Source organism: Littorina saxatilis, linkage group LG5 (assembly GCF_037325665.1).
Source record: "Littorina saxatilis isolate snail1 linkage group LG5, US_GU_Lsax_2.0, whole genome shotgun sequence".
In the NCBI taxonomy this organism is placed as follows: Eukaryota; Metazoa; Mollusca; class Gastropoda; order Littorinimorpha; family Littorinidae; genus Littorina; species Littorina saxatilis.
The window spans coordinates 47,748,274-47,760,992 of NC_090249.1; positions in this window are offsets into that span (position 1 = coordinate 47,748,274).

The window sequence follows — 12,719 nt, forward strand, 5'->3', positions numbered from 1 at the left end:
TCTTCTTTGCATGTTTTTATGCCTACGGATTTTCAAATACTCTGCAACACATGTAACCCAAATTCAACATGTGCCCGTACAATACCGCTTCTTTTATGAAAACATTGCTTCGGCCATGTTGATTTTAATCAACCAATTTTCTTGTTTACAATGTGGCCGGGTTTCACGCGTAAGTCTATTCAGTTGTGCAGTTGTTTTTTAATTGTTTGTTTGTTGGTTGTTGCCGGTTTTTTTAATTACACCCCCGGTATAGGGGTGTGTATAGGATTCGGTCGATGTGTTTGTTTGTTTGTTTGTGTTCGCATATAGATCTCAAGAATGAACGGACCGATCGTCACCAAACTTGGTGAACAGGTTCTATACATTCCTGAGACGGTCCTTACAAAAATTGGGACCAGTCAAACACACGGTTAGGGAGTTATTGGTGGATTAAGATTCTACAAGGACTTATAGAGGGACATATTAATGGTCAAAGGGAAATAACCTTCTCAGTTGGTGGCAGTGAGAATGGTAAGGACGGGGGTGTTTTTCCTACCTCGGAGGAATTTCTTGTTATTATTATTTTTTTATACTGAATATTAACAGGTTTCAGCACTGCTGTCAACTTTGACAAAATGTGTAACTTGCAATATTTTACATTTTCATTTACATGTATATTTTCACCTAACCTAAAATAAAAGAAGACCTTATTAGTGAAAATCGATTCTTATTTTTCCATGTCAGTGTAGGCTATGCATCGGGCGACGCTGTGGTACATTGTTATGTACCACCCCTGAATTTCTCTATGAGATAATAAAGTATTCTTATTCTTATTCTTATTTGACGACGCGAAGCGTTTAGTTGAAGACGCGAAGCGTTCAACCTCCTTGGGGGGGGGTCCGACAAATGTTGATAAAAACAAGGAAAATGGATCAATCTGAGCCAAGAAACATCCCCTAATACACCTTCCAAAAGAGTAAATATATTAAGAAGAAAAATTTGAATCACAAGGACAATTGATCGATCTGGCGCAACCCGAGCAAACTAATTAGCCAACTTCTTTCCAAAATCGTCACTTAGAATACAAAGGCCGGCTCCTAAGTGGTCCGGAAACCCCGAAACCCCCCTCCGGATCCGCCCAGTGTGTGTGTGTGTGACCGATGACCTTCTCTAAATTCTAATCGTTGCGTTTGCATGGTAATAAAGTTTTAATACTGGATATGCCAATGAAAAAATATCATTTCTTGTTCATGTCATTGTGTGTGTGTGGCCAGGACCGTGACTTCTGCTTGCCTCGACGTCTTCAGAAAAGACACAAAATGCCAGCAGGCGTATGTTCTTGGAGCACTCAGTATGCCGTCATCTGCAAACAAATAAATACAAATTATTCAATTGTGTAAATAAAGAACAATCATTTTAATATTACAACAAAAAATTCATATAACTGTAGTCTTCACCAGAGACATCCACTACACTATCTTTAAATAAAACTGCCGTAAAAAATTGAAATACTATAAAACTTACCCCCACTCAGATCTATTTGGGATTATTCAAGTTTCAACAATGAAACGATGCCGGTTTGGACAGATCTGCTAGTTTGGTCACACAATTACCCATCACTGAACAATAAATCGAAGTCGGGTGGATTCAATGACTAAAGCAGTAAAGGCTTTGAAAAATCCCTCATCACAAAACATCCCCCCCCCCCCCCCCAAAAAATAAAATAAAAATAAATGAAATAAAACAGGTTGTGTACAGTAAACACCATGCAGGTACAAGCAAAGATTTGACAGTGATTATCCTTGTTTTATATAGCACACATTTTCTAGTTTTAATCTCTCTCTCTCTCTCTCTCTCTCTCTCTCTCTCTCTCTCTCTCTCTCTCTCTCTCTCTCTGGAAAGTAATTTATTGACCTGTGGGTTATTTGCGTTTGTATACACATTGGTGATTCGTAAACTATGTTGAAAGAGATTGTCAAACAATATTCATGATATGGGGTGTCTTAAAAAAAATGTATATCAACAAAATCTGTCATTGATTCATAACTCATAACTCATAACATTTTATTGATCCAACAAAGGAAATTAAATTGGTCATCAGCACATATAGGTCATTAATTAATAATTATAAAAGAATAAGAGAAGAAAATTCATAAACCCATGATAACAAAAAAAATATCTAAAGTAATATATGTACAACTACAATACCCTTTTTACTTGCACACATGACACACCGACACACCAACACACATGCATACATACATACCTACATACATTATCAGGCACACGGTTTTAACAAAGCTATTTCACGGAATGCAACATAAGTGGCTTAAAAAGTCGTGTTTTTGCGTGTGCAGGATATTCGCTAGGACAGGACCTCAAGCTGAACCAGCACAACAGCGATGCATTCTTCCATGGCTTCCACAAAGGTCTTTCATATATAGCGGGCATTGCATACAGATAGTCCAAAGAGGTTAGGGTTACCCTAACCCTCCTTTTTAAAAATTCTTTAGACCAATTATCCCTCTGTTCCCATGTTAAACATGGAATAATTCTGGACAAAGGCGAAGACGTTAGCTTTTTTTAATTTTATTTTTTTATCATTTTACTTATCATTAAAACTTGTTTAGATTTCGATTTGTAAACCATTTACAGTAATCCTTTGTTTTTTAACTTTGTTCATCTTACCACAGTCACTTCGTTGTTTAGATTTATCATTAAATTTGTTACCATTATGCAGGAAAAATGTAGAATAAAACCAGGAGAGCTTTCTGCAGAAGATATTTCCTGTGTCAAAAGTTAATGCTTATTCTGATTGATTGGTGCTCCAAACTAAGTTATTTTGACTGCCTTATTCGAATTCATTTCCAAGACAGGGCTGAGAAGTGGAGAAGCTTAGGAGAGTATCGTAAAAATTGTCTGGGTGTTTATGCAAAACTTTCGAATATGTCAGATTTTACTTTAGAGATTTTAAATACTGTTAACTGACAGAAATGCTATAACTTCTACACCAATTGACTGGATAACTTCATTATCAGCATACTTAAACTTGATTTTATGCATGTGCAGTTCACAAAGTGGCAAATTTGTAGGTTAAATTATCTAACTTTTGCATCACCAATGACACCAACGCTTTCGTGTCTGAGGATTGCCCTGAACCTAGCTGTAACTGCATGCTTTATTCAGGTCATCGATAGCCTGGGGGTTGAAGGGGATGTTTTTACATACTCAGACATTCAAAATAATCAAAAAGGTAAAAGCCTGAAGGGTTTAAATTAGGTAAAAATGGCTACCGCTCAATGTCAAAACTCGTTCTGTTTAGTCGACCCCCGAATTTGGAGAAAAAAATTAAAATTGCACAAAAGTCAGACCATTCAATTTACAAAATTGCCACTTACTGGAAAGGCAGAACATAAACTGAAGTTAATGAATACCATATATAAAATAATTGGTTCAACAGATGCAGAAGTAATTTGCATGGTTGTGGGTGTCCTTTTTAGGGGGGTCAACCCTGTAGAAGAGACGATTTTCTTTAATTATCAATCCGTAATATATTGTTTGTTATGCATACAAGATTAACATTGACAAATACTTCAAGACTCCTCATTGATCTTAAGAAATGTTGTGGGTTTTTTTGTTACTGACTGATTCACTTTCTATTCACTTTACTCTACATAAGTCACGACAAGAAAAGCAAGGGAGGTAATTTCTTCGGAAGAGGTAATTCTCTCCCCTCAGAACGATTGTTGTAGTTTGTTTGATTTTGTTCCCTTCTGATAAGTATTATTTAAAATAGATCTTTACATCTTGATGTGAAAGGCGCAGTACCCCCCTCCCCCCAGGATGTTAAATTCTAGGTTGTGTCCATGTAAAATCCTGATCCTAGTCAAGATCCGAGTTGGTTTTTCATGCAACTGTGCCTCTTTATGCCACTCAATTAGACATACTTTGCAATCCATAATTGCACGAAACTAAGTACAGGAAATACGTTGTTGTCGTGTTTTTAATATTACATAATGAAATAAAAAATGTCACAACTGGTTTCGTGTTGGGCTTTCTCTCTCTGTCTGAATCTCATAATTACTTCCTTCTGAGGCCTGAAATGTGTTGCAGGCATTGTTCAGCTTACATTTATTGTTACAATTTTTGTGGATATGTTATTAAGTGTGTCTGTGTTTCTATCATTCGTTATCAGTGTGGTTAAAAAAAATAAAAGCACACGTCAAGTAATTTACCCTTCATCATTATCAAAACATGCAGATACAGGTAATAAATATTTGTGATACTTTAAACAAATACAATGTTTGTTTGTTGCGTCTTTTATTTTTTTCAGAGCAAACACACATCGTATTTGTTCAAACGTGTATATTCTGCACTTTCTAATACCCTGCATGGATCTCCAAATCAAGAATAATGAAAAGTCGTCTAATAGCCCTGCAGCACTCACACGAACATGATAGAAGCTTGCATGTGTTCTGCGCGAACTTAGAATCCGGTTTCATTCTAGAATGGACCGGGTCCAGGTTGGAATTCTAACCCTGCGCAAGTACAGGGGTGCCATTCTAGAATGAAACCCTTGTTGCTGGTCCATTCTAGAATCGGCCGTGCGCAAGGTTGGAATTTGGGTCCAAGTTGGAATAGTCATTTCAGTTAGACTATCACACAGCCAAAGCCACAAATGTGGATTTTCTGTTTGTTTTTGTTTTTTGTGTGTTTGGTTGGGTTTTTTTTCCGGTTTTTTTACACTTTACTCAAAGACATCGTGAATTGGGATTGTGATGTTCTGAAAGTGATTACGATTTTGAGAGACACTCAGCACTGATCGCTACGAACGGAAATTTCCGGACTGACAGTGTTTTGCCGATCTCGCTTGTAACTTTTAATCTTATTCATATACATGAAGTTGGTCTTCTGAATTGTGAAGATATAATGTCAACTTTTTTTTAAACCTGTGACAACAGCTCTATAACTCACTCTGTCCTTCTGTTGGTCTGTCTGTCGGTTAGTCGGTCTGACCGTCTGTCTGTCTGTCTGTCAAAAAAATTGTCAAAAAACCGGACATTTCCGAGAGGGAGACAGCGCTGACATTGCAAGCGGCCGCAACCGGCTCTCATCACAAAAACAACTGCCCTGCAAACAATACCGCCCTGGTAGTCCCCCTTGCTATGGTCTGCCTTTGTTTATTGCGTACTCAGGAGTGTCAACTTTCTTGACATGACATGACATCGCAAGATCGCCAAAGGATTTTTTCAGGGGTAGACAAATCAGCCCCATTTTATCAAAGGGAAGGTGCAGGTGGAGATAATTCAAGGGAAGACAACTCTGTCTTACCTACAAACATTACGGCCCCCTTTATTCAAGGGTTTCATTCTAGAATGGCACCCCTGTACTTGCGCAGGGTTAGAATTCCAACCTGGACCCGGTCCATTCTAGAATGAAACCGGATTCTAAGTTCGCGCAGAACACATGCACCCAGGCTCGCTGTCTTCGGCTAAAAGAGCTTACCGTTGGATCTTCGCTCAGACAAATGTAGCTGTCTTGTCCACTTGCTCCTGTCGCATAGATCTGCAATGTGCAACATCATCTTTGATTAATAAGTCTGAGGCACAGACAAACACACACGCGCGCACATTTGCGAGAGAATGCACGTCAGTCTATTCAATCAAACAGTATAAAAACATACCACAGACGTGGTGGTGGAAACTGGACATTCGCCGTATAACAAACTCAAGAGATTCATTTGTGTGTGTATGTTTAATCAAAAGTTCATCTTGGGCACATTCAGTCTGTATTGTAACAGGACCCATCCCGTAAAAACTTCGAACAGATCTATTAAATTCTGAAATCCTTGACAAGTTTTTTTTTCCAATCATCTGTATCTGACCGAAGTAAAAAAAATTTAAAAAAAATCAGCCAGTACACGCATCTACCCCCTCACACGACAATACATATGTGGCGAAAAAAGGAATCGAGAGGGGGGGAACAAGGAATAAATTAGATCCAGAAATAATTCCACTTCATCATTCCAAAATTCAAGTGTGAAGTGATCGGATACTGTGGTAAAGATACGTGCTTAGTATCACAACTGAAAATACAAGCCCTAGGGTTTTAAATCAAGGAAACAATTAAAGTTAAGGAAAGATCAACAGAAATGTCGAGAACATGTAAAATATTGTACTTACAATCCGTTTCAGCATGAGCATGCTCTTCGAATAATAATCTCCCAGTCAGCCTCGTGCTTACGACTTCGACAGGATGTTGCCTCTCACGCTGAGCCAGTACATTTGGAGTGAATTCAAAGGCCAGAGATGCAGTACAAGCACATTAGTTAGATCCAATTCATTTACATTGCTACCTTGCCCAATTTATTCCAGCGTCGCGGACGACGCTGGTATCTGCGGTCGGGAAAAACTTGCCACAGGAGAATAGTCTCCAAGCAATTTGCCACAGGGCGCCGCCATGAGCAAAACTCTCCAAGCCAAAACAATTTCAAAGCTGGGAAAAAAAGCGGCCCGTCAAAAATAGCCAGCGGGGCGATATCACTTTGGCCGCACGTCGCTGGGCATAATATCAGCGCAGTTCAACGTTGCTAGAGACCAAAGAAGCGCTTTACTCTGGTCGCAGCGCGCAGCGGCTCACTGGAGGAATGTTTGAAAACTATCTGTGCTCGACTGCGAGCAGACCACAGGCACATTACACCCAATAAAGTTTGGACTTGTACTGGCAGAGAGCGAATGCAAATTCTTGTAGGCATACACAGACGCAACATAGCATATACAGACAATAACACCCACAACACTTCAACAGCATATGAAAGGAATAAAAATAAATCCGCAAATCGCGCACAATACACCAGTTAGAAAAACAAGGAGTACCAAAGCGGCGTGCAGAAACTAAACTGACTCGGAGACTGAGAAGAAACATTTATCACACGATGTGGATAGCAAACATTAAAATAAAACAGATAAGTCAAGCAAAAAATAAACACAAATATCGAAAACACAATAAACAAAGGTAAAGAAAACAAGTCGCGTAAGGCGAAAATACAATATTTAGTCAAGTAGCTGTCGAACTCACAGAATGAAACTGAACGCAATGCCATTTTTCAGCAAGACCGTATACTCGTAGCATCGTCAGTCCACCGCTCATGGCAAAGGCAGTGAAATTGACAAGAAGAGCGGGGTAGTAGTTGCGCTAAGAAGGATAGCACGCTTTTCTGTACCTCTCTTTGTTTTAACTTTCTGAGCGTGTTTTTAATCCAAACATATCATATCTATATGTTTTTGGAATCAGGAACCGACAAGGAATAAGATGAAAGTGTTTTTAAATTGATTTGGACAATTTAATTTTGATAATAATTTTTATATATTTAATTTTCAGAGCTTGTTTTTAATCCGAATATAACATATTTATATGTTTTTGGAATCAGCAAATGATGGAGAATAAGATAAACGTAAATTTGGATCGTTTTATAAATTTTTATTTTTTTTTTACAATTTTCAGATTTTTAATGACCAAAGTCATTAATTAATTTTTAAGCCACCAAGCTGAAATGCAATACCGAAGTCCGGGCTTCGTCGAAGATTACTTGACCAAAATTTCAACCAATTTGGTTGAAAAATGAGGGCGTGACAGTGCCGCCTCAACTTTCACGAAAAGCCGGATATGACGTCATCAAAGACATTTATCAAAAAAATGAAAAAAACGTTCGGGGATTTCATACCCAGGAACTCTCATGTCAAATTTCATAAAGATCGGTCCAGTAGTTTACACGCACGCACGCACGCACACACGCACGCACACACGCACACACATACACCACGACCCTCGTTTCGATTCCCCCTCGATGTTAAAATATTTAGTCAAAACTTGACTAAATATAACAACCAAACGCAAATGTACTACTACTTCTACGACTCGTTTGAATGTAAAACAGAAATGTAACACTATCTGTGACAATGACTGTTCTACGACTCGTTTGAATGACGGTATAGATCGAACCTTAACCCACAACTACAAAAATTTGTGTCAGACTTTTTTGAACAGGAAAATATGCCTCTGTTCAACAGTAACCAAAACATGGAAGATGTTTTTGAAACTTTACAGAAATGTAACACTAGCCTATCTGTGACAATGTTGCTTTTGAATTGAACCCACATTTGTTGAACAGGAGAGAATGTTCCTGTTCAACAGTGCCCAAAACACTGAATCTGACGTTTTTGAATCTTTTCTGTCATCTCAACTGAATCTGACGTTTTTGAATCTTTTCTGTCATCTAACCCAATTGCTCATGACTTCATCGATCTTGAACATGCCTACTTTTCAAAGAAAGACAGACAAAAGCGAAATCTGCATGTTAGCCATCTGCCTGAAACGGTCAATGCACTTTTGTAAAATTGTTATGGGGGCGAGGAGTTATGCACTTTTGTGAAATGGTCAGTGCTGTTGTGCACTTATGCAAAACTTGGTGCTGTGCTGTTAACATTTGAACAAAATGCATTTTGTTGAAATGTTTAGTGCAACTTGCTACTATATAATCGCTGTATGCGCTTTGTGGTAATAATGCACTGTTGTGAACAGTTTGCGCTAAATGTTGGCACTATGCATCATTGTTGGAGCACCCTCCTGTAGATGCACCATGCTGAAAAATGTACTTATGTGAAATGTTTCGTGTAAATTATTGTCACAATAATGTTTTGTGCGCCCCCATGTATGTGTTCTGTGCTAATAATGCACGGTTGTGAAATGTCCGTACACATTTTGTGGCACTATGTAATTGTTAGTGCATCCTCCTGCGGATGTTTCGTGCTAAAAATGCACTTCCATTAAAATATTGTACGCTCTGCTCATGTCAACTGGTACTATATTTTCAATTGTTTCTCTGTCAATTTCAGATGTTTGTTTCCAATTACTTCAGTATCTCCCTGTTGCAATTCCAGGTGATTCATTATGCATGTGCCAATTTGAGGTGTTTAATTCTGATTCCTGTATTTACAGTGTAAAATTAAAACTATTGTTTTCAAACATTCCTATGACACCTGGTAATGGTTGTGTTTTTGTTTTAATTTGTATTTTTTTTCTGCAATAAATATTTGAAATGGATCTGAGACTGACTTACTACTTTTAGTACTCTTTTTCACCACATTCCCACGTACAGATATTGCAATATCAACTCTTCCTTTCTACCTGTTTCAAACAAGCTTTAATGTTTAATTAACAAGGTTTTTTTTTCTTGTGGCTGTTTGATCAATTCATAGCAAGCATTGACTGAAATAAACAATTTATATATCCAGCACAACATGCAATTCATTAACTTTTGACCCTAACCTTTAACACTTCCCAAAATAAATCTTTGGTGGACATTGCATCGACGCTGTTCATTTTGAATGAACATTTTTCTTGTGGCTATTTCTGTTGGTAACATCACACATGTGGCAAGCAGTGCTTGTTGCCGACTCTGCTGGGACAGGCAGCAGACGATTTTATTTAGGAACCAAATTCTGATTGGTTAAAACATAAAACCGGAACTCAAAGTACCACTTGTTCTTTGGAAGTATCAAATCAAGAACAGATAATCAGGTAAATCTGAAATGGGTTCAACACTTTTAAAAAATCGTAGTAAATCAGAAAACACAGTAAACGTTGGAAAAATCGTCCAGTATCGCTTCTACAGGTCTATACTTGGACAAAACATAAAGCAATTCAGTAAAGCTGACACTTCAAAATGTCTGTTTAGTTACACTTTAAGCTCACCACCTCCCTCCCCCCCCCTCCCCCCCCCCCCCCCCCCCCCCCCCCCCCCCGCCGCCCTCCAACCCTCACTTCCACTGATTCGGCCTAGTAGTGAATTTGGGGACGAATTTCAGTTTGCTATGACAGTTCGAGACAGTTGTTGTATTGGAACTAGTGCTTCATGAGTCCCTCGTTTCGAATTTTAATAGATGCAAGATATTTTCAAGCCTTTAATGCGTACAATTTTGCCTTCAAATTTCCCAAAATAAATAATGACACAAGTCGGCGGACTGTAATTACGTCACAGGCACATCCCTTCTTTGCACAATGGCGCGCTTTGTTTTGAAACCGTCGACCGGTTCGACGGCACTACAATTTGTCCTTTAATTTGGCTGGGACACCCACTTTACCACCCAGGCACCATGCTGTGAATGCAGACTAACACCTGCGCAGGTTATTTTGGGGGAAAGTGAAGCGGTGAAGCCCAAACGGTAAGTAGATCTACACTCATTGCTCAATCATCGTGTCGATAGCTTTACCTTGACCGTGTGTCGTCTGCTAGCGCATTACGTACTGATGTTTGCAAACATATACACGAAGAACACATACAGCAGTAATATATATGAATGTCACAGGTTCATTAGAACAAAATGAACCCAATACAGTACTCTTAATTTACATTTGTAGCCTGTGTATGAGTAACAGTGTCGATTGTCTTGCCCTGTGGTACAAAATGTATGGCGGGCCAAATGAGTCAAAATGTCTAAGATACATGCATCATGTTGAACACAAACAAAAAACTTTTCGGGGGTAAGAAAGCAATCTACATCTAAATGACCAGTTGTAAGTGTTTGTTTTTCATAATTTTTAAGCTATTCCTTGGGTTGTTGTTGAAGTTTTTTGTTCTGATCTAAGACAATGTACAGCGCGGAGAGCATAGATTACTGTGGTTCGCGCTATATAAGCTGTCATTATAATTTTTATTATTATTATTATTATTATTAGTAGTAGTAGTAGTAGTAGTAGTAGTAGTAGTATTAATATCATTATAAGTATTATCATTATTATTGATGTTGTAAGGAACACTGTACAAAGAGGTTTTTTTATATGTTCCAATATAGCAAAAAGATATTTACCCCAAATCGAGAAAAGTACACACAAAGTAAATGGTTTTTTTCAAAGATTCTTAAGGCGAAAGTGTTTTGTTACAAGTGTATAATATTAATAATTCTTTCTCACTTTACAGAAACCACAAAAAGAGCTTTTGCAGCTTGAACTGAACGTACTGCAGCTTGTCTACGCTATTCGGACTGCAAACTTTGATGAGTTTGTCCAAGCACTGGCGGTTCTGATTCCATGGTTTTTCGCACTGGACCACATACACTATGCGCGGTGGCTTTCTGTGCATCTGCGTGACATGTGTCAGCTGTTGACAAGGATTCTATCCGTGTATCAAGCCTTCTATCTGGGTGCATTTGTCGTCAACAAAACTCGGCGGCCATTCTCTTCCATTGCACTTGACCACGCACATGAGCAGTGCAATGCCTTGGCTAAAGGGGATAGAGGTGCGATCGGACTAACAACGAATCCAGTGGCACTGCGAAGGTGGATGGTGGCTGGACCAGAGATTGCACGAATTGTGCAGAGCTTTGAGCAGCAACTACCTTCACATGCGTCTCCTAAGCTGGAACATCATGAGCAATCATGTTGCATTTCAAAAGACTTTCAAGATGAATGTTGAAAAGCGTATTGCAGCTTTTAAAGAAGTCGGCAATCCTTTTGAAGACGACAGTGAGGTTCTGTATGCTATGGACACGAAAGTTGTTGTCGAAAACTGTGATGGGAAAGCAGTCCAGAGTGTGATCGTAGTCGGACAGCAGCAATACAACGACTTTGTAAAATAAAGACTCATGGAAAGACCAACACCAGTAACATCTCCATTGCACCGAAACCACCTGAAAGTCTTTGCAAAAAGACACCACAGAAGACTGCAGTTACCATGCTGCGCAATGACTGCTCACTGTTTTCAAGACTGTTCATAGCCTGCCAAACAAGAAAAGGCAATCTGCCCGAGTTTTTCCGCCATGAAAATCAACCAGTACCCCCGGCACTCAGCAAGAATGGAGAAATGAGGACAGGCCAAAAGTCGGACCTTCTCCACTGCCTTGAATGTGTGGTTGGCTGTGATTCTTCTTTGGTTTACGAGCCTAGGGGAGAGAAGTTTGATGATGAGCTGCCCACTACTGATGATACAGGCTTCATGGAAGTGCCTGACCTTCGAACTGAGGATATCCTTCATGGACTGGAAAAAGCTTCTTGTCTTGAAAATCCAGAGCTGAAGGAAGACCTGCTGTTAGCGTGCTCACTAAGCTCCACACACGTTACAAAAACGTCTGCTCGACCAAAGAATGCATTTGCAGAAGTTGATGCCAGGATACTTGATGGTGCTTTCATTGTTCAGCTTCTATCTCCAAAGACATCACGCACGTTTCAGGAGTAGGCAGATTTCGTCTTTATACCATACGTGCTTTCTCAGCTGGAAAACGTGTCAAGAGTGGATGTTGTCTGGGATATCTACCTTCCTGACAGCTTGAAGTCCTCTACACGGCGGAAACGTGGCCATGGGCAGCGACGGAAAGTGACTCCAACTTCACCAATTCCATCGAACTGGATGAGCTTCCTTCGAAACGATGGGAACAAATCTTTTGTTCCAGTTTCTCGCAAGAGAACTGATCCGCCAGAAGGTCACGGACAAAGTTGTCATTGCTACATGTGGAGAAAAAGTCCTCTGCTCTCCCCCTGATGTTATCCTGTCCACCATTGATAGTTGCAATCAAGAAGAAGCGGACACACGCATGTTTCTTCATGCTGCACACTGTATTGCACAATGACACAGAAGAATCGCAATACGAACTGCAGACACTGACGTTGTTGTCCTTGCCATTTATTTTGCTGAAAAGTGGCATGGCAATGAGCTGTGGGTATCATTTGGTTCGGGAAAGCATTTT